Consider the following 20,182-nt stretch of genomic DNA (forward strand, 5'->3'; position numbering starts at 1 on the left):
TTGTGTAGATAAGTTTTGTTTCCATTATGATTTGGGGTTTTCTTCCCTTCTTCAATTATAGTAGGCCCACCACATCTTCTGGTTCTGCATCCACAGATACAACTGGCCAACTAAGGTACTTGAGTATCCTCAGATTTTGGTATCTGGGGAGGGTCCTGGAACCAGTCCCCCTCAGATACAGAAAGTTGCCTGTAATCATGAGTTGTCTATACAGTCAGTCTTCCATGGAGGCTGCAGCTGTGTGTTCAACCAACCACAAATCCAAAATATTTGGGATGGGATGGTGGGGAGGATTTCACAAAGTTCCAAAAAGCAAAACTTGAATTTGACTATTGTGAATGATACTCTTGTTTCTTTTTGTTTGAACTTGCGTTATTTTTGTTTGTTTGTTTTTTTTTTTGAGATGGAATCTCGCTCTGTTGCTCAGGCTGGAGTGCAGTGGCGCCTTCTCGGCTCACTGTAACCTCTGGCTCCCAGGTTCAAGCGATTCTCCTGTCTCAACCTCCCGAGTAGCTGGGATTGCAGGTGTGTGCCACCATGCCCGGCTAAATTTTTTGATTTTTTTTTTTTTTTAGTAGAGATGGGGTTTCACCATGATGGCCAGGCTGGTCTCAAACTCCTGACCTCAGGTGATCTTCCCGCCTCGGCCTCCCAAAGTGTTGGAATTACAGATGTGAGCCACTATGCCCGGCCTGAACTTGCCTTATTTTTATTTTTATTTTTTTATTTTTTGAGACGGAGGCTCCGGCTGGAGTGCAGTGGCATGATCTGGGCTCACTGCAAGCTCCGCCTCCCAGGTTCACGCCATTCTCCTGCCTTAGCCTCCCGAGCAGCTGGGACTACAGGCGCCTACCACCACGCCCGGCTAATTTTCTGTGTTTTTAGTAGAGATGGGGTTTCAAGGTGTTAAGCCAGGATGGTCTTGATCTCCTGACCACGTGATCCGCCCGCCTTGGCCTCCCAAAGTGCTGGGATTACAGGTGTGAGCCACTGCGCCCAGCCATTATTTTGATTTTTAAACCCAAGTTCAGCAAAAGTAAAGAAATCCCTGCACACGAATTCCGTTTACTTTCCTTTTCTTGCAAAAATTGTAGGCCACTAACAGCTACTGTTTTTTGAATTTGGAATCACCATGCTCATGAGTTCCCCTTGTCTTGTCTATGAGCTGGTTATTGCTTTGCTTTTTCTAAGGATTGTTGCAGCAGGAGTAAGTGTTACTCAAGCAATGCATACAGTTTTTTTGTCAAAGGGGAAAGGTTCTTTCAGGTTATACTTTTTGCTGTGGTATTGTTTGTAATTGCAACTGGTGGATGCCATCTTTAAACTTGATTCTTCAGCCACAGCTTAATCATCTTGATTAACATAATTAAAATAAGATTTAAACAGTTGACCACAAATTATATTTTTATCCTTGTTATCCAGAAATAGTTTAGTGTACCGTTGGATGATGCAGAATTTATTAAAATTCGTTTGGAGGATAGGGCCTGAAGAAGTTCCTTAGGTTAAAGGGTCAGATGTATGTTGGTTTGTTTTTTGAGGCAGTGTATGGCTCTGTCACTTAGAATAGGGTGCAGTAGTGCAATCATGGCTGACTGCAGCCCTGACTTCCTGGACTTGGGTGATTCTCCTACCTCAGCCTCCTGAGTAGCTGGAACTATAGGCATGCATCACCATGCCTGACTGATTTTTTGTATTTTTAGTAGAGACCAGGTTTTGCCATGTTGCCCAGGCTGACCTCAAACTTGTGAGCTGAAGTGATCTGCCAGCCTTGACCTTTCACAGTGCTGGGATTACAGGCATGAGCCACCATACCCGGCCAGGCTTATTTTTTTTGTTACAGAAAGCAGCTGTTGGGATTACATATGGTTGAGCTTTTGATTTTAATGAATCAAGAGAGTGGTTCAGATTTATTAACGTGTAGTATCTCTGTCACTGAAGGGAGAAAAGCAACTCAAATCATGCTCCAACAAATAGCATTATCTTTATGTGTGAAAATGGTATTTAGCTATATGTAAACTTTTTCTCTAAATGCTTGATATGGGAGCAGAAATTATTTTTAGGCAAGAGTTGGGCAAATCTGGCCTATAACTTATTTTAGTGTGTATACAAGAATATGTGACAGAGACCATAGATGCTTGTAAAGCCTAAAATATTTACTGTCTGTTCCTTTACAGGAAATAATTGCCAACCTCTGATTTAAGGGTCTAAAAAATTATATACACATGCGTGTGCACATGCACACACACACACCCCCCCACACTATTTTCCCATTTTCTGTCCAGTTACTGATATATGATTGCTTTGTCATTCTGCTTTGTTTTAGCTAATGCTATTGGTAAATGCACTGATCTTCAGGCTTTATTTGCTACATTTGCTGTTGCTTGACCGTTTCCTCCTACTTTAAACTCTATTATTTTCTTCTTTGGCTTTTACCATACCATTCACGTGGTTCTCTTAACTCTTGATTTTTTTCCCTGCTTTCAGTTATTCTTACTGACTCCTTGTAATATATTCAGATATTTATTAAATGAAGGTTATTTCCTAGTATTATGCTCCTGTAGTCCCCTTTCTTCCTTCCTTCCTTCTTTTCTTCCTTTCTTCCTTTCTCTTTTCTTTCTTTCCTTCCTTCCTTTTTCTCTCTGTCTTTCTCTCTTTCTTTTTTTCTGTCTTTCTTTTTGTCTTTCTGTCTTTCTTTCCTTCTTTCCTTCTTTCTTTCTTCCTTTCCTTTCCTTTCCTTTCCTTTTTCCTTTTTCCTTTTTCCTTTCCTTTTTCCTTTCTGGAAGGAGGACAGAGTTTTGCCCTGTTGCCCAAGCTGGAGTGCGGTGGTATGATCTTGACTCGCTGCAACCTCTGCCTCCTGGGTTCAAGTGATTCTGGGTTCAAGTGCCTCAGCCTCTAGATTAGCTGGAATTGCAGGTGCATACCACCATGCCTGGCTAATTTTTATAGTTTTAGTAGAGACAGAGTTTCACCATGTTGGCCAGGCTGGTCTCGAGCTCCTGGCCTCAAGTGATCCTCCTGCCTCAGCCTCCCAAAGTGCTGGGATTACAGGCGTGAGCCACCATGCACAGCTGTTGTAGTCTTTTTCTTCTTCTTTTCTTTTCTTTTTTTTTTTTGAGATGGAGTTTTGCTCTTGTTTCCCAGGCTGGAGTGCAGTGGCACGATCTTGGTTCATTGCAACCTCTGCTTCCTGGGTTCAAGTGATTCTCCTGCCTCAGCCTCTGAAGTAGCTGGGATGATAGGCATGTGCCACTACGCCTGGCTAATTTTCGTATTTTTAGTAGAGATGGGGTTTCATCATGTTGGCCAGGCTGGTCTTGAACTCCTGACCTCAGGTGATCCACCTGCCTCAACTTCCCAAAGTGTTGGAATTATAGGCATGAGCCACCGTCCATGGCCATCTTGTAGTCTATTTATGACTTTGACCTCTTCTCCCATCTAATATTGATTATTATTTTGTTTTGAGACGGACTCGTGCTGTGTTGTCCAGGCTGGAGTGCAGTGGCACAATCTCAACTCACTGCAACCTCTGCCTCCTGGGTTCAAGCAATTCTTTGCCTCAGTCTCCCGACTAACTGGGATTACAGGCATGTGCCGCCACACCTGGCTAATTTTTGTATTTTTGGTAGAGGTGGGGTTTTGCCACGTTGGACAGGCTGACCTCAGGTGACCCACCCAACTCAGCCTCCCAAGTGCTGGATTACAGGGGTGAACCACAAATCCCACCAATTACTGTTTTTTATTTTTATTTTTTGAGACAGAGTCTGGCTCTATTGCCTCAGCTGGAATGCAGTGGCGCAATCTTGGCTCACTTCGACTTCTACCTCCCAGGTTCAAGCAATTCTCCTGCCTCAACCTCTGGGGTAGCTGGGATTACAGGTGCCCGCCACCATGCCCAATGGAGTATCGCTCCATCACCCGGGCTGAAATGTAGTGGCATGATCTGGGCGCACTGCAATCTCTGCCTCCTGGGTTCAAATGATTCTCCTGCCTCAGCCTCCTGAGTAGTTGGAACTACAGGCATGCGCCACCACGCCCAGCTGTTTTTTTGTATTTTTAGTAGAGATGAGCTTTCACCATGTTGGTCAGGATGGTCTCGATCTCTTGACCTCTTGATCTGCCTGCCTTGGCCTCCCAGAGTGCTGGGATTACAGGTGTGAGCCACGGTGCCCTGCCAATAGTGATTATTTTTAAAGCTACTGATATCTGTAACTTATTTGTCTCTCTTCTTAGTTCCAGACCTCTAGATCAAAATGTTTATTATTATAGACAATTCCAACTGAATTTTTCTTCTTACTTTTAAATTCTGCCCCCTTTTTTTTGCATTAGCTATCGTAGTCATTCAAATCGGAAAACTCTGCATTATTTTTGCCTGATTACGTAAACCTGTTAAGTTATTCTCCTATTGATGCGTATTTGGATTGTTTCTAGTTTTTGACTATTATGAATAAAATTAATATGAACTTTCTTATACGTGTCTTTGGTGGACATATGCGCTAGTGTCTTTTTGTTATATGTCTAGGAGGAGAATTGCTGGGTCATAGAGTAGGCATACTTTTAGTAGACACTGCCAGAATTTTCCAAAAGGATGATACCAATTTACACTTCCACCAAAAATGTATTATGAGAGTTCCTGTTATTTCTACATCTTTGTCAGCACATGTGGTATTGTCTTTTTTGTTTTTAGCTATTCTGATTTCACTATCTCTAGAGGCTACTGCTGCTTTTTTTTTTTTTCCTGTCTTTTTTTTTTGAGTCAAGATCTTGCTCTGTTTCTCAGGCTGGATTGCAGTGACAGGTTCATGACTTGCTGTAGCCTTGACCTCCTGGCCCTAGCGATCCTCCTGCCTCGGCCTCCCTAGTAGCTGGGACTACAGGCATGCACCACCACGCCTCTTTTACATGACCTTCAAACATTTGGGGGAAAATTATACTCCTTTATGATTTCTGTTATGTTTTATTTGTAACTGAATACCTTTTCGTTTCAGGTACTTTTCTAAGTACCAAATGAAACAAATTCCTGCATTATGGATCTTAGGTTTTACATAATTCCAACCTAAGCACAGCTTTTCCATGTGTGACATAGTTTTCTGATGTTTTTCCGTTTGATTAGTTGATTGCACGCTACCATGGGTGCACCTCGAGTTTCTGGCACATATATTTTTCTCCCAAGAAAGCTCATCAGAATGCAAGTGAGTGAGAATGACATTGTTATAGAGAGAATCACTTTGGTTTGATTTTTTTGAGATAAAGTCTCACACTGTTGTGCCAGCTGGAGTGCAGTGGTACAATCTCAGCTCATTGCAACCTCCACCTCCTGGGTTCAAGTGATTATCCTGCCTCAGCCTCCCGAGTAGCTGGGATTTCAGGCACACGCCACCATGCCTGGGTAGTTTTATGTAGGGGTTTCACTATGTTGGCCAGGCTGGTCTCATGATCCGCCTGCCTTGGCCTCCCCAAGTGCCGGGATTATAGACGTGAGCCACTGCGCCTGGTCTGGTTTGATATATTTAAAACAAGAATTAATTCACAAATGTCAATATTAGACAAATATGAACAGTTTTACAAATATGCTGTTCCCACAGTTTGGAATCCTGCTTTTTTCCCCAACATTATACATTTCTATGGCAGGCATTTTTAAGGGGCTGCATTAGTATCCATAAGCTGTATTTAATCAGTTCTCTGTTGATGGCTCTTGAAATTGTTTTAGTTTTTTTAGCCACTACAAATAATGCTTCAGTAAAATTTCTTACACACAGTTTTTATACACTTTTGCAAATATAGCGATTAATTCTTCGGAATGGAATTGTCTAGATCAAGATTTTAAATTTTAATTAGTTGTTAAATTATATTCTAAAAGGTTATAACCATTTATATCCCAACCCATAGTACATGAACCTGCTGATTTTTATATCATCTTTGCTGCTGTTATTGTAGTCCAAAATACCATCCCTGCTGCATAACATCTGCCTGGTTTCCCAGCTGCTTTTGCCCCCACAATCCCATGCTCTATTTGACAGACAGAAGGATCTTTGAAAAATATGACTTACAGGGGATTATGTCCCCTCTTAAAATTCTTCAGTGGCTTTCCATTGCACTTGAAGACCGCTTGCCCGATCTCTGGCCTTATCCCATTTATCTGTTGATGGACACTTGGATAGCTTCTACCTTTTTGCTACTGTGAATAATGGAATTACGAGTTCAATTTTTTTTTTTTTTTTGGAGATTGAGTCTCATTCTGTCGCCCTCAGGCAGGGTTGCAGAGGTGTGATCTTGGCTCACAGCAACCTCTGCCTCCCGCATCCCCCGCATCTAGGTGATCCTCCTGTGTCCAAGTGATCCTCCTACCCCAGCCTCCAGAGTAGCTGAGATTATAGGCATGTGCTGCCACACCCAGCTAATTTTTATATTTTTATTAGAGGCGGGGTTTTGCCATGTTGGCCAGGCTGGTTTTGAACTCCTGACCTTAGGCGATCCACCCACCTCAGCCTCTCAAGTGCTGGATTACATGGGTGAGCCACTGTACCTGGCCAATGAATTCCTTTGGGTGTATATCCAGAAGTAGAATTGCTGGATCATATGGTAATTCTATTTTTAATTTTTTTTTTTTTTTTTTTTTGAGGCGGAGTCTCGCTCTGTCGCCCGGACTGGAGTGCAGTGGCCAGATCTCAGCTCACTGCAAGCTCCGCCTCCCGGGTTTACGCCATTCTCCTGCCTCAGCCTCCCGAGTAGCTGGGACTACAGGCGCCCGCCACCTCACCCAGCTAGTTTTTTTGTATTTTTAGTAGAGACGGGGTTTCACCGTGTTAGCCAGGATGGTCTCGATCTCCTGACCTCGTGATCCGCCCGTCTCGGCCTCCCAAAGTGCTGGGATTACAGGCTTGAGCCACCGCGCCCGGCCTATTTTTAATTTTTTGAGGAACCACAATACTGTTTTCCAAAGTGGCTGAACCACTCTACATTCCCATCAACAGTGCACAAGTGTTCTAATTTCTCCTTATCCTGGCCAGCACTTACTGTTTTTAATAATAGACATTTTAATGGGTAGGGAGGGATAGCTCGTTATGGTTTTTAATTTGCATTTCCTTAATGATTGACAATGTTACTTAGGCATCTTTTCACATGCTTATTTATTGTTTGTATAAGGAGAAATGTTTATTCAAGAGCTTTGCCTATTTAAAAATTGAGTCCTTATTTTGTTGTTGAGATGCCGGAGTTGTTTTGTTGTTGAGATGCCGGAATTCTTTTTCTTTTTTTTTTTTTTTGAGACGGAGTCTCGCTCTGTCGCCCGGGCTGGAGTGCAGTGGCCGGATCTCAGCTCACTGCAAGCTCCGTCTCCCAGGTTTATGCCATTCTCCTGCCTCAGCCTCCCGAGTAGCTGGGACTACAGGCGCCCACCACCTCGCCAGGCTAGTTTTTTGTATTTTTTAGTAGAGACGGGGTTTCACCGTGTTAGCCAGGATGGTCTCGATCTCCTGACCTCGTGATCCGCCCGTCTCGGCCTCCCAAAGTATGGGGATTACAGGCTTGAGCCACCGTGCCCGACCTAGATGCAGGAGTTCTTTATATATTTTGCGTATTAATCCATTTAGATAAAATATTTGCAAATCTTTTCTCTCATTCTGTGGGTTGTCTTTTGATTCTTATATAGTGTGTTTTGATGCACAAGTTTTTAATTTTAATGAAGTGCAGTTTTCCTATTTATTCTCTTGCCTGTGCTTGATGTTATGCTTAAGAAATCATTGCCAAATCTAACATTAGAAAAAGTTTCCCTTATGTTTCTTACTAAGGGTTTTATAGTTTACCTCTTAAGTTTAGGTCTGCGATCAATTTTTTTTTTTTTTTTTGAGACGGAGTCTCGTTCTGTCACCCAGGCTGGAGTGCTGTGGCCAGATCTCAGCTCACTGCAAGCTCCGCCTCCCCGGTTCACGCCATTCTCCTGCCTCAGCCTCCTGGGTAGCTGGGACTACAGGCGCTGCCACCTCACCCGGCTAGTTTTTTGTAGTTTTTTTTAGTAGAGACGGGGTTTCACCGTGTTAGCCAGGATGGTCTCGATCTCCTGACCTCGTGATCCGCCCATCTCGGCCTCCCAAAGTGCTGGGATTACAGGCTTGAGCCACCGCGCCCGGCCGGTCTGCGATCAATTTTGAATTTTTTTTTTCTTGACACAGAGTCTCTGTCACCCAGGCTGGAGTGCAGTGGTGTGATCTCGACGCACTGCAACCTCTGCTTCCCGGGTTCAAGCGATTCTCCTGCCTCAGCCTCCCAAGTAGTTGGCGCTTGCCACCATGCCTGGCTCATTTTTGTATTTTTAGTAGAGATGAGGTTTTGCTATGTTGACCAGGCTGGTGTCGAACTCCTGACCTCAAGTGATTGGCCTGCCTCAGCCTCCCAAATTGTTGGGATTACAGGCGTGAGCCACCACGTCTGCGTATTTTTATTAGTGGTATAAGGTAAGGGTTCAGCTTCATTGTTTCGCATGTGTGTATCCAGTTTTCCCATCACCATTCATTGAAAAGACTGTCCTGACTGAGTGCGGTGGCTCACACCTGTAATCCCAGCACTTTGGGAGGCTGAAGTGGGCTGATTACGAGGTCAGGAGTTTGGGACCAGTGTGGCCAACATAGTGAAACCCTGTCTGTACTAAAAATAAAAAAAAACATTAGCCAGGCATGGTGGTGCACACCTGTAGTCCCAGCTACTCAGGAGGCTGAGGCAGGAGAATTGCTTGAACCCGGGAGGTGGAGGTTGCAGTGAGCCGAGATTGTGCCACTGCCCTCCAGCCTGGGCAGCAGAGCGAGACTCCGTCTCAAAAAAAAAAAAAACAAAAACAAACAAACAAACAAAAGACTGCCTTTTTCCCGTTGAATGGTCTTTGCACCTGTTGAAAATCAATTGACCACATATGTACAGACTGATTTCTCAGCTCTCTGTATTCTGTTTGCCTGTATGTTTATCTTTATGCCAGTATGACATTATTTTGATCACTAGAAATTTTCAAATTGGGCAGTGTGGGACCACCAACTTTGTTCCTATTTTTCAAAGTTGTTTTTGCTATTTAAGGTCCCTTGAGATTCCATTTTCTTTCTCTTTTTATTTTTTTGAGACTGAGTCTTGCTCTGTTGTCCAGGCTGGAATGCAGTGGTGTGATCTCGGCTGGCTGCAACCTCTGCCTCCCGTGTTTAAGCGCTGCTTCTGTCTCAGCTTCCTGAGTAGCTGGGACTACAGGTGTGCACCACCGTGCCTGGCTAATTTTTTGTATTTTTAGTAGAGATGGGGTTTCACCATATTGGCCAGGCTGTTCTTAAACCCCTGACCTTGTGACCCGCCTGCCTTCGCCTCCCAAAGTGCTGGGATTACAGGGATTTTAGGCATGAGCCACCGCGCTTGGCCGAGGTTTCATTTTCTACTTCTGAAAAATCCCGTTGGGATTTTGATAAGGATTTTGTTGAATTCGTTCAACACTTTGGGGTGTCTTCCTATTCATGAACATGGGATATCTTTCCATTTTAATTTTTTTCAATAATGCTTTTATGGTTTTCAATGTAAAAGTGTTTTGCTTTCTTAGTGAAATCTATTCGTAAGCATTCTTTTCGATGCTGTTATATGTTGAGTGGTTTCCTTTTCTTTTTATATTGCCCATTGCTGTTTTGTATTGCATATTGTTCATTGTATAGGAATACAATTGACTTTTTTGTGTTGAGTTTGTATCCTTCAACTTTGCTGAATTTGTTTATTAAGTGAGTGGTTTGTGTGTGTGTTGTGGGGGGGGGTACTGAGAGTGGGTTTTTGAAAGTTTTCTATATGTAGGATTGCACTATCTATTAATAGAGATATCTTTACAAACTCCTTGACAATTTGAATATGCTTTTTTTTTCTTTTTCTTATCTAATTGCTCTAAATAGGACTTTCAGTAGTAGGTGGCAAATAGTGGCCAGAGTGGGAGCATTATGGTTGTAGTTTGTCTTTTTCTAGTGATTAGCAAGGTTGAACACCTTTTTGTATTATTTATTGACCATTGGGGTTACTCAGGTGATTGTGTATATTCTTGGACACTATTTTCTTCCCTTGATTAATTTGTCTACCCTTAAGGCCCAAATCACATTGTTTTAATTGGTATAGCTTTATGATGGTTAACTGCCTGACCGTGGTCCTACTGTATTCCACTTTCTGTGGTAAGGCGTTTTTCTAACTAGTCATTGTTGGTTCTTAACTATTTTGATGCATTTCTTACTCTCTTGAGTGTATTGCTCAGGTTGTTGCAGCATTCTTTCTTCTAGTTTTGCCCTTGTCAGAATTACAATTTTTTAAAGGAAATTCAATACTGTTACTAGTCTGCTTAACTTTTCAGAGGTACACAGTTGCCTTATAATTTATAAAATTAAGTAAAAATAGTACTGTTCTGTTTTAACCCCACCTGATGTATTGAATAAGAACCCATAGTTAGTCTCCATAGGTTGAAATGCATGGTCCCCAACAAGACTGCCCCTAGTTGAGACATTAACCACAACTGGAGATTCTAGGCCACCTGTACTTTTCACCAGTTGGCTACAAATCCTGAGATTCTCACAATCTGCCTCAGGTTCACTAATTCAGTAGACTCACAGAACTCAGGAAAACACTGTATTTAGAATTAGAATTTTGCTGTAAAGAATACAAATTAGAACCAGCCTAATGAGATGTAAAGAACAAGGTCTGGGCGGGTCTCACATCTCACGTGCAGAGTTTCCATGCCCTCTCCCTATGGGTATGGAAATAGGGAGGTACATCAGCCTTCTGGGACATCAGCCTTCTGGGACATCAATGTGTTCACCATCACATTGGTGAACCAACCAGGAAGCTTTATTAAGCTTTGGTATTAAAAATTTTGGGGGTTCATTATGTAGGGGTAATTGACAAAATTTGTGATTGAACTTAATCTTCAATTCTATTCCCCACCCTAGACGTTGAGCTGGCTCAGAGTCCCAGTTCTTTAATCACAGTGTTGTTCTTTTTGGAGACCAGCGCCATCCTGGATCTATTTAGGGGGTCTACCACAGGTCATGTCATTAGCATAAACTCACATGTGAGCCAGTGGGCTCATGAATGACAGTCCCTTCTGTCACTCTGGAAATACCAAATATTTTAGAAGTTTTGTACCAGGAACCCTGGACAAAGACCAGACAAGCTCATTATACAGCAAATACATAATACATAATTTAAAAAGATTAGAAAAAATCACTTATGATGAAAAATAGTAGTGACTTGCTTTACCGTTTTTCACCCCCTAGTTTTCTTCATAGAGGAAATTAGTTTTTCCATCTTAGCTATTTCTTGTGGTATTTGCCTCTGTCTGGGTCATATGCATAATGCCAAATAATTATCAGTTTTACATGTAATCCGTTTAAAATTATTTTCTAGTACAATATGTAGGCCATTTAGTTGTTACTCTTTTTAAATCCTCTTAGTATAGTTACTCCTTTTTTTTTTTTTTTTTTAATTCTCTTAGTATCATTATCATAATTTTTGGTCAACTAATTTTTCTTTCTTTTTGAGACAGAGTCTCACTTGGTTGCCCAGGCTGGAGTGTAGTGGGTGATCACAGTTTGCTGCAGCCTCAACCTCCCAGGCTCAAGTGATCCTCCCACCTCAGCCTCCCGAGTAGCTGGGATATAAGTGTGCGCCACCTCGCCTGGTTAATTTTTTTATTTTTGTAGAGATGGAGTTTCAGCATGTTTCCCAGGCTGGTCTTGAACTCCTGCGCTCAAGTGATCCTCCTGTCTTGGCCTCCCAAAGTGCTGGGATTATAGGTGTGAGCCACCATGCTTGGCCAAATAATCCTTTTTTTTTTTTTTTTTTTTTTTTTGAGACAGAGTCTCGCCCTGTCGCCCAGGCTGGAGTGCAGTGGCCGGATCTCAGCTCACTGCAAGCTCCGCCTCCCGGGTTCACGCCATTCTCCTGCCTCAGCCTGCCGAGTAGCTGGGACTACAGGCGCCCGCCACCTCGCCCGGCTAGTTTTTTGTATTTTTTAGTAGAGACGGGGTTTCACCATGTTAGCCAGGATGGTCTCGATCTCCTGACCTCGTGATCCGCCCATCTCGGCCTCCCAAAGTGCTGGGATTACAGGCTTGAGCCACCGCGCCCGGCCCATAATCCCTTTTTTTAATAAGAGAAATACTGTATACTGCTGAGCCAAATGTTATACTATGAGTTAATTTTCTTTTATAACTTTGTTTTGTAGTAGTTAATTATTGCCTTTTTTTTATATTTGTAATTTTATATGTACTGGTGCTTATTCTATAGACCACATTCCTTTTTACCCCCCTCTCCCCGAGACGGAGTTTTGCTCTTATTGCCCAGGCTGGAGTGCAATGGCTCACTGCAACCTCCGCCTCCCAGGTTCAGGCAATTTTCCTGCCTCAGCCTCCCGAGTAGCTGGGATTACAGGCATGCGCCACCACGCCTGGCTAATTTTGTATTTTTAGTAGAGATGGGGTTTCTCCATGTTGATTAGGCTAGTCTCCAACTCCCGACCTCAGGTAATATGCCTGCCTCGGCCTCCCAAAGTGTTGGGATTATAGGCGCAAGCGACTGCGCCCCTCTTCTGCCTATGTTCTTTAATAAAATCTTTTGGTTCATTCATACACACACACACATATTCATGCATAGATGTGCATACACATATTCTTCTACTGAAAGTAAATTTCTGTGTGTACCTCCTCTGCGTACTTCGGGAGCTCTTTATTCTCATTTGCCAATCTGTTCTGGTTGTTCTCTAGCCCCCTACCAAGCTGCCATCTTGGGATTTTCCTTTGCTGTCGTCCTGCTAACTTTACATTTGCTGTTTTCATACAGGTTCTTTTTATTTGTCTGTTTGTTTGTTTATATATATATATGTATATATATTTATTTATTTATTTAAGATGGAATCTCGCTCTGTCACCCAGGCTGGAGTGCAGTGGCGTGATCTCGGCTCACTGCAACCTCTGCCGCCTGGGTTCAAGGGATTCTCCTGCCTCAGCCTCCCAAGTAGTTGTGACTACAGGCTCATGCCTGCATGCCATGCTAATTTTTGTGTTTTTAGTAGAGATGGGGTTTCACCATTTTGGCCAGGCTGGTCTTGAGCTCCTGACCTCAAGTGATCCTCCTGCCTCAGCCTCCCAGAGTGCTGGGATTACAAGTGTGAGCCACTGCACCTGGTCCTGTAGGTTCTTTTGTGTACCATATCTTAAGCTGTCTTTACTGGTTTGTGTTGTTTTTGTTCATTTGTGAAGTTCATTTTTCAGTAGTTTCTTTAGAAAGTATCTGTGATAGAGTTTTAAGATGTTTAAGTAAAATTACTTATGATGAAAATAGTTCCCAGCTTCACCTTTTTTGACCCCTCAGTTTCTTCTTATATGTTGGTAATTGGCTTTATTCTGCTTCTCACATTTTATAAAATTGTTTCTGTAACGAGTTATTTGAAAATGCGTTGTTGCCTCCCAGTTTCCTGTTGAGAAGTTTGATGCCATGTTTTGCTCTGGTGATTTGAATGTAACCTTTCCCCCTTCTGCTTTCAGAACCTTTTGTTGATTCCTCATATTATGAAGTTTCACAGTTATAAACCTTGGTGCGGTAGTTCTCACCATTGTACTGTGCTTTATTTTTTTTAATTGAGACAGGGTTTTGCTTTGTCACCCAGGCTGGAGTGCTGCGACACAATCCATGGCTCACTGCAACCTCGGTCTCCTGGTTTCCTCAAGTGATCCTCTCACCTCAGCCTCTTGAGTAGTTGGGACTGATTACAAGTGTGCACCACCACACCTGGCTAATTTTTTATTTTTAATTTTTGTAGAAACAAGATCTCACTGTGTTTCCCAGTTTGGTCTCGGCCTCCTGGGCTCAAGCAATCCTCCTGCCTTGGCCTGCCAAGAGCTCTTTTATTTTCTTCTGTACTCTACATTTCTCTTAATTAAAGCACTAGTTTTTTTTGTTTTTGTTTTGGAGATAGTGTCTCACTTTGTCACCCAGGCTGGAGTGTAGTGGCACCATCTTGGCTCACTGCAGCCTTGACCTCCTGGGGTCAAGTGATCATCCCACGTCAGCCCCATAGGTAGGTAGTTGGGACTACAGGCGTGAACACTTGACTAATTATTTTTTGTATATTTTGTGGAGACGGGGTTTCGCCATGTTGCCCAGGCTGGTCTCGAACTCCTGAGCTCAAGCAGTCCGCCCTTCTTGCCCTCCCAAACTGCTGGGATTACAGGCGTAACCCACCGTGCACAGCCCAAACACCAGTTTTGTTTTTTTTTTCCCTTTCCTTTTTTTTAAAAAATTTATTTTTATTTTATTTTAAGTTCCTGGATACATGTGCAGAATGTGCAGGTTAGTTACACAGGGCATGCTAAGCACCAGTTTTGTGGAAGGTGCTATAATATTGGTGGTTCTTGGCCAGGCGCGGTGGCTCAAGCCTGTAATCCCAGCACTTTGGGAGGCCGAGACGGGCGGATCACGAGGTCAGGAGATCCAGACCATCCTGGCTAATCCGGTGAAACCCCGTCTCTACTAAAAAATACAAAAAAAACTAGCCAGGCGAGGTGGCGGGCGCCTGTAGTCCCAGCTACTGGGGAGGCTGAGGCAGGAGAATGGCGTAAACCCGGAGGCGGAGCTTGCGGTGAGCCCAGATCCGGCCACTGCACTCTAGCCTGGGCAACAGAGTGAGACTCCGTCTCAAAAAAAAAAAAAAAAAAATTGGTGGTTCTTATGTGCACCCTTATTGCCTATATGTATGTTTTATCATAGCATGTGTTAAATTACATCATATTGTCTACTTGTCTGTCTCCCGCACTGGCTTGTAAATTTCTTGAATGTAGACATAGTGCTTTATTTACTTTGTTAATCTCTGTGCCTAACAGAATGTCTGGCATTACTGGGCACTCAGCATATGTTAAGTGAATGAGTTTATCAGGAGTATTTGAAACTTTCTTTTTTTTTTTTTTTTTTTTTTTTTGAGCCAGAGTCTCGCTCTGTCGCCCAGGCTGGAGTGCAGCGGCCAGATCTCGGCTCACTGCAAACTCCGCCTCCCGGGTTCACGTCATTCTCCTGCCTCAGCCTCCCGAGTAGCTGGGACTACAGGCGCCCGCCACCTCGTCCGGCTAGTTTTTTGTATTTTTTTTAGTAGAGACGGGGTTTCACCGTGTTAGCCAGGATGGTCTCGATCTCCTGACCTCGTGATCCACCCGTCTCGGCCTCCCAAAGTGCTGGGATTACAGGCTTGAGCCACCGCGCCTGGCCTGAAACTTTCTTAATGTGTCTTAGAGTGGCTTGTATTGTCACACATTAATATGTAGTGTTATTTGTTGCATTGATTACATAATGCCAACAAAAAAATCCTTTTAATTGATGTTTGTAATTCATTGATTTTGCCTAGGTATTCGTTTGCCTAATTTATTTGGATAGAAGAGACTTCTTAGAAGAATGAAACTTAACTGTTTGTTAAATTCTCTCCCCAAGGCAAGGTTTCATGTATTATGTATAAAGTTTTTGTTGGAAAATAGAAGAAATCCTTTCTTAGAGTGTTTATAACTTAGCAAGTTCAATTTCTCAGGAAGATGTGGAAGCAGTTATTGCAGTAGCAGCCAAGATCTAGCCTCACGGGGTTTCCCAGCTACTGCAAACAAACTGTGTGTTGTGTGCTAAATGAAAAGAAGATAAAAAAATTTTTTTCTACATTATGAGAGTTATGTCTTGAAATGCGAAGATACCGAGAGAACAATAGCAAGTTATTTAAGCGTTAATCTTAAATTACTTGATATAGAATGTCATTTATATGTGATATACGTAAGAACTGAGATAATTGGGAAAGGGAAAAGAGTGGGCTTAATTCTGGAAATCGATTGACTTGTGGCTTTTCTGTAGTTTTTGCTTGCTTAACCTTTAAAAAACAGATAAAGAGAAACTGGATTTTGGTAATGGCTAATAGCCATACATTTATTAAAAATTGAGTTAACACTTAAAATGCGGGTGGCTTTTATATTATGTAACTTATACAGTAAAATTGTAAAAAAAAAATTGATAAAGAGATAGCTGTTTTCATCAGTTAAGTGAAATATGTGAAAGGGGGAAGTTTTGGTTTTCACATTTAAGTCTGTGATCTATCTTGAATTGTTAATAATTTTTGTACATGCTGTGAAGGGTCAAGGTTCATCTTTTTCCATGCAGATGGCTAGGTGCTCTAGCATCACTTACTGAAAATATTTTCTCCATTAAATTGCATTGTTGCTTAGGAAAATCAGGTGACTATATGTGTACAGGTAGGTTTATTTTATACTAAATTCTGTTCCAGTGATTTATTGGTCCATGTTTTCTGTTATTTTGGGCAATACCATGCTGTCTTACTGATAGTAGGTTTATAGTAAGTCTTAGAATCTGGTAATGTAAGCCTTTGAACCTCCCATTATTTTGGTAGAATTATTCTAGGTTCTTTGTATTTCCACATAAATTTTGAGTCAGCTTGTCGGTTTCTGTGAAAAAAACCACTGGAATTGCCTTGAATAATAGATCCATTTGAAAAGACTTGATATCTTGACATCATTGAATCTTCTGATAAACATGGTGTATGTCTCTGTTTATTTACATCTTATTTAGTTTATCTGAACCATAATCCATTCTTTTCAGTCTTTAATTAAACTTATTCCTAGGTGCTTTAAAAACTGATCCTTGTAATTGGCATTTAAAATAATTTCCAGTTTTCGCCGGGCACGGTGGCTCACGCCTGTATTCCTAGCACTTTGGGAGGCCGAGGCGGGTGGATCATGAGGTCAGGAGTTCAAGACCATCCTGGCTAACACAGTGAAACCCCGTCTCTATTAAGATTATAAGGAGAAATTAGCCAGGCGTTGTGGTGGGCGCCTGTAGTCCCAGCTACTCAGGAGGCTGAGGCAGGAGAATGGCATGAACGTGGGAGGCGGAGCTTGCAGTGAACCGAGATTGTGCCACTGCACTCCAGCCTGGGTGACAGAGCAAGACTCTTGTCTGGAAAAAAAAAAAATTCAGTTTGATAGTATATAGAAATTCAGCTGATTTTTACTACTTTATAGATTCCTTTAGAAATTTTCTACATATACATTGTTACCTGTGAACAAAATTAGTTTTATATCTTCTTTCCAATCTTTATGACTGTTCTCTCTCTTGCTTTATTGTATTGCTTGGATTCCCAGTACTGTGTTGAAAATAAATTTTGAGGCAGGGTGCAGTGGCTTACGATTTTAATTCCAGCGCTTTGGTAGGCCAAGGCAGGAGGATCACTTGAGCCCAGGAGCTTGAGAGCAGCCCTGGCCACATAGTGACAGCCACCCAGCCCACCCCCATCTCTATAAACTTGAAAAATTAGCTGGGCATGGTGGCACACACCTCTAGGCCCAGCTACTTGAGAGGCTGAGATGGGAGGATAGCTTGAGTTGAGCCTGGGAGGTTGAGGTTGCAGTGAGCCATGGTTGTGCCACTGCATGGGCAACACAGTGAGATGCTGTCTTAAAATAAAAAAATTTGAGTGGTCATTCATGTCTCCTGATCTTAGAGAAACTCAGTCTGTATTTTTATTGCATGTTGGGTGTAGTTTTTGTGTAGTGCTCTTTATCACATTGAAATACTTTCCTACTATTACCCATTTTCCTGAGTATTGTTAAGAATGAGTATTGAATTTTATCAAATGATTTTTCTAAATCCATTGAAATACCATGTTTTTTCCCCTTTATTTGGTTAATATGGTGAATTAACATTGATTTAGAGGGGAGGGGTGATGATGTTATACCACTCTTACATTCTTGGGCTAAACATTACCTGGCCATGATGATATCATCCTTTTTAATGTTACTGGTTTCAATTTGCTAATATTTCATTGAGGATTTTTGCACCAAATTCATGTGGGATATTTGTTTATAGTTTTATTTCTGATGTGTTAGCAGTAGGGTCATGGTTACCTCATAAAACATGTTGCAAAGTGTTCTGTTCTCTGTATGTGCTGAGTTTGTGCAAGATTGCTATTTTTTTTTCATTATGTATTTGATAGAATTTATCAGTGAAGCCACAGTTTTCTTGTTGGCAGGTTTCAAATCATGACTTCAAGTTCTTTGTTTTTTTCTATTTTGTTAATTTTTCTCTCATCATTAATTCCTTTACTTGTTTTTGCTTTAATTTTCCTTAGATTAGGGTTTGGTGGACTAAGACCCATGGATCATATGTGTCTACCACTGATTTTTACTTGGCTTGTAAGCTAAGAATGATTTTTACACTTTTCAGTAGTTGGGGGAAAAAAACAAAAGAACAGTTGTTTGTGATTGAAAATTACAGTTCAAATTTCAGTGTCTTGTTTTTTGGAAGACAGTATGCTCATTTGTTTATGTAGCATTTTTTGTGCTAAGATGGCAGAGTTGAGTAGTTGGAGCAGAGACTGTATGGACTGCAAAGCCTAAAATTTTTACTGTTTAGCCCTTTACAGAAAAAATTTATCAACTCCTGTCTTAGATAATTTATTTAAGACTTTTTCATTTGTATATATTTTAAACTATACGTTTGACTCTTGAGCACTACTTTAGGCACATTCTACACATTTGAAATGTTGAGTTGATGTTTGTTATTGATTTGTAGTTTGATTCCATTGTTGTCAAAGAATATATGGCTTAAAACCTTTGGAAATTTATCAAGGGTTTGCTTTATTGTCTAGCATGTGATCTGTTTCTAATTGATACTTCATGTATACTTGAAAAGGATGTGTGTACTGTACAGTTGTTGGATATGATGATCTATATAAAGGCTTATCAAGTAAGTTTGATTGATAGTATTATTCAGTTCTTCTGCTTCCTGGTTTTTTTAATGTCAGTTACTGAGAAAGATGGGTTAAAATCTCCTACTATAGTTGTGGATTTGTCTCTTTCTCTTTTTGGTACTGTAGATTTTTGCTTCAAATATTTTGAAGCTATATGATTTAGGTACATACACTTTTAGGGTTGTTAATGTTTTCTTGGTGAATTGAGCTCATAAAGTTTTAATTATGTGCCTCTTTATCTCTGATAAAACTCATTTATTTTATTTTTATTTTGTTTTGAGATGGAGTCTTGCTCTGTTGCTGAGGCTGGAGTGCAATGGCGCGATCTCGGCTCACTGCAACATCGGCCTCCTGAGTTCAAGTGATTCTCCTGCCTCAGCTGGGATTACAGGCACATACTACCATGCCCAGCTAATTTTTTGTATTTTAGTAGAGATAGGGTTTCACCGTGTTGCCCAGGTCGAACTCCTGACCTCAAGTGATCCACCCGCCTTGGCCTACCAGAGTGCTGAGATTACAGACATGAGCTACCGCGCCTGGCCTAAAACTCCTTATTTTAAAGTCTACTTTGTTTGATGTTATTGAGCCATATTGGTTTCCTTCTGATAAGTTTTTGCATAGTTTATCTTTTTCCCTCCTTGTATTTTAATTCTTCTTCCTTGAATTTATGTTGCAACTCTTTTAAATAGCTTATAGTTGGACTTGTTTCTTTATCCCGTTACAATTGGACTGTTCTGTTCATTTACATTTAATGCCATTACTTATGTAGCTGAGTTTTAACCATGTCATCTTACTATTTCCTGCTTCTCTTATCTGTTTATCTTTCCCTGTTTTTGTGTGAATTGAGCTTTTCAAATTCCATTTATATAAAAATTACCTCTTTGTAATTTTTTTAGTGGTTGCATTTGTCTACTCAGGCTGCAGTAACAAAATATCATAGATTGGCTGGCTTAAGCAACAGAAGTTTTTTTTCTTTTCACAGTTCTGGAGGCTAGAAAGTCCAAGATCAAAGTTCTGGCAGGGTTTGGTTTCTCATGTCTCATCTTGGCTTACATATATAGCTGCTTTCTTGCTATGTCCACATATGGGGGGAGCGGGGGATGTCTCTTTTCCTCTTCTTATGAGCCCACCATCCTGTTGGATTAGAGTCCCACCCTTAAAACATCTTTTAACCCTAATTTTCTTGTAAAGCCCTGTTTGGGCTTCCACATACGAATTTGGTGGGGGACACAATTCAGTATATAGCAGTGGTTATATGAATTACAATGTGCATCCTTAATTTATTGAATATAATTTGAATACGAACTGCTAATGCAGTTATAGTTGATGACCTTCTATGTGATATAAGCCTCTAAACCTTGTTACTTTATTTGCTTTAAACAGTCAGTAGTCGGTGTG

At 41.4% G+C, this 20,182-nt stretch overlaps 1 protein-coding gene across 13 annotated transcripts in view; it reads left to right on the top strand.

Annotated features, from left to right (window-relative positions):
- The window catches only part of MGA (MAX dimerization protein MGA), a 168,253-nt gene that overhangs the window by 70,990 nt on the left and 77,081 nt on the right, over positions 1–20,182 (top strand). The gene's annotated exons all lie outside the window — the stretch shown is intronic.

The sequence above is a fragment of the Rhinopithecus roxellana genome, chromosome 17 (assembly GCF_007565055.1).
Source record: "Rhinopithecus roxellana isolate Shanxi Qingling chromosome 17, ASM756505v1, whole genome shotgun sequence".
NCBI classification, from domain to species: Eukaryota; Metazoa; Chordata; class Mammalia; order Primates; family Cercopithecidae; genus Rhinopithecus; species Rhinopithecus roxellana.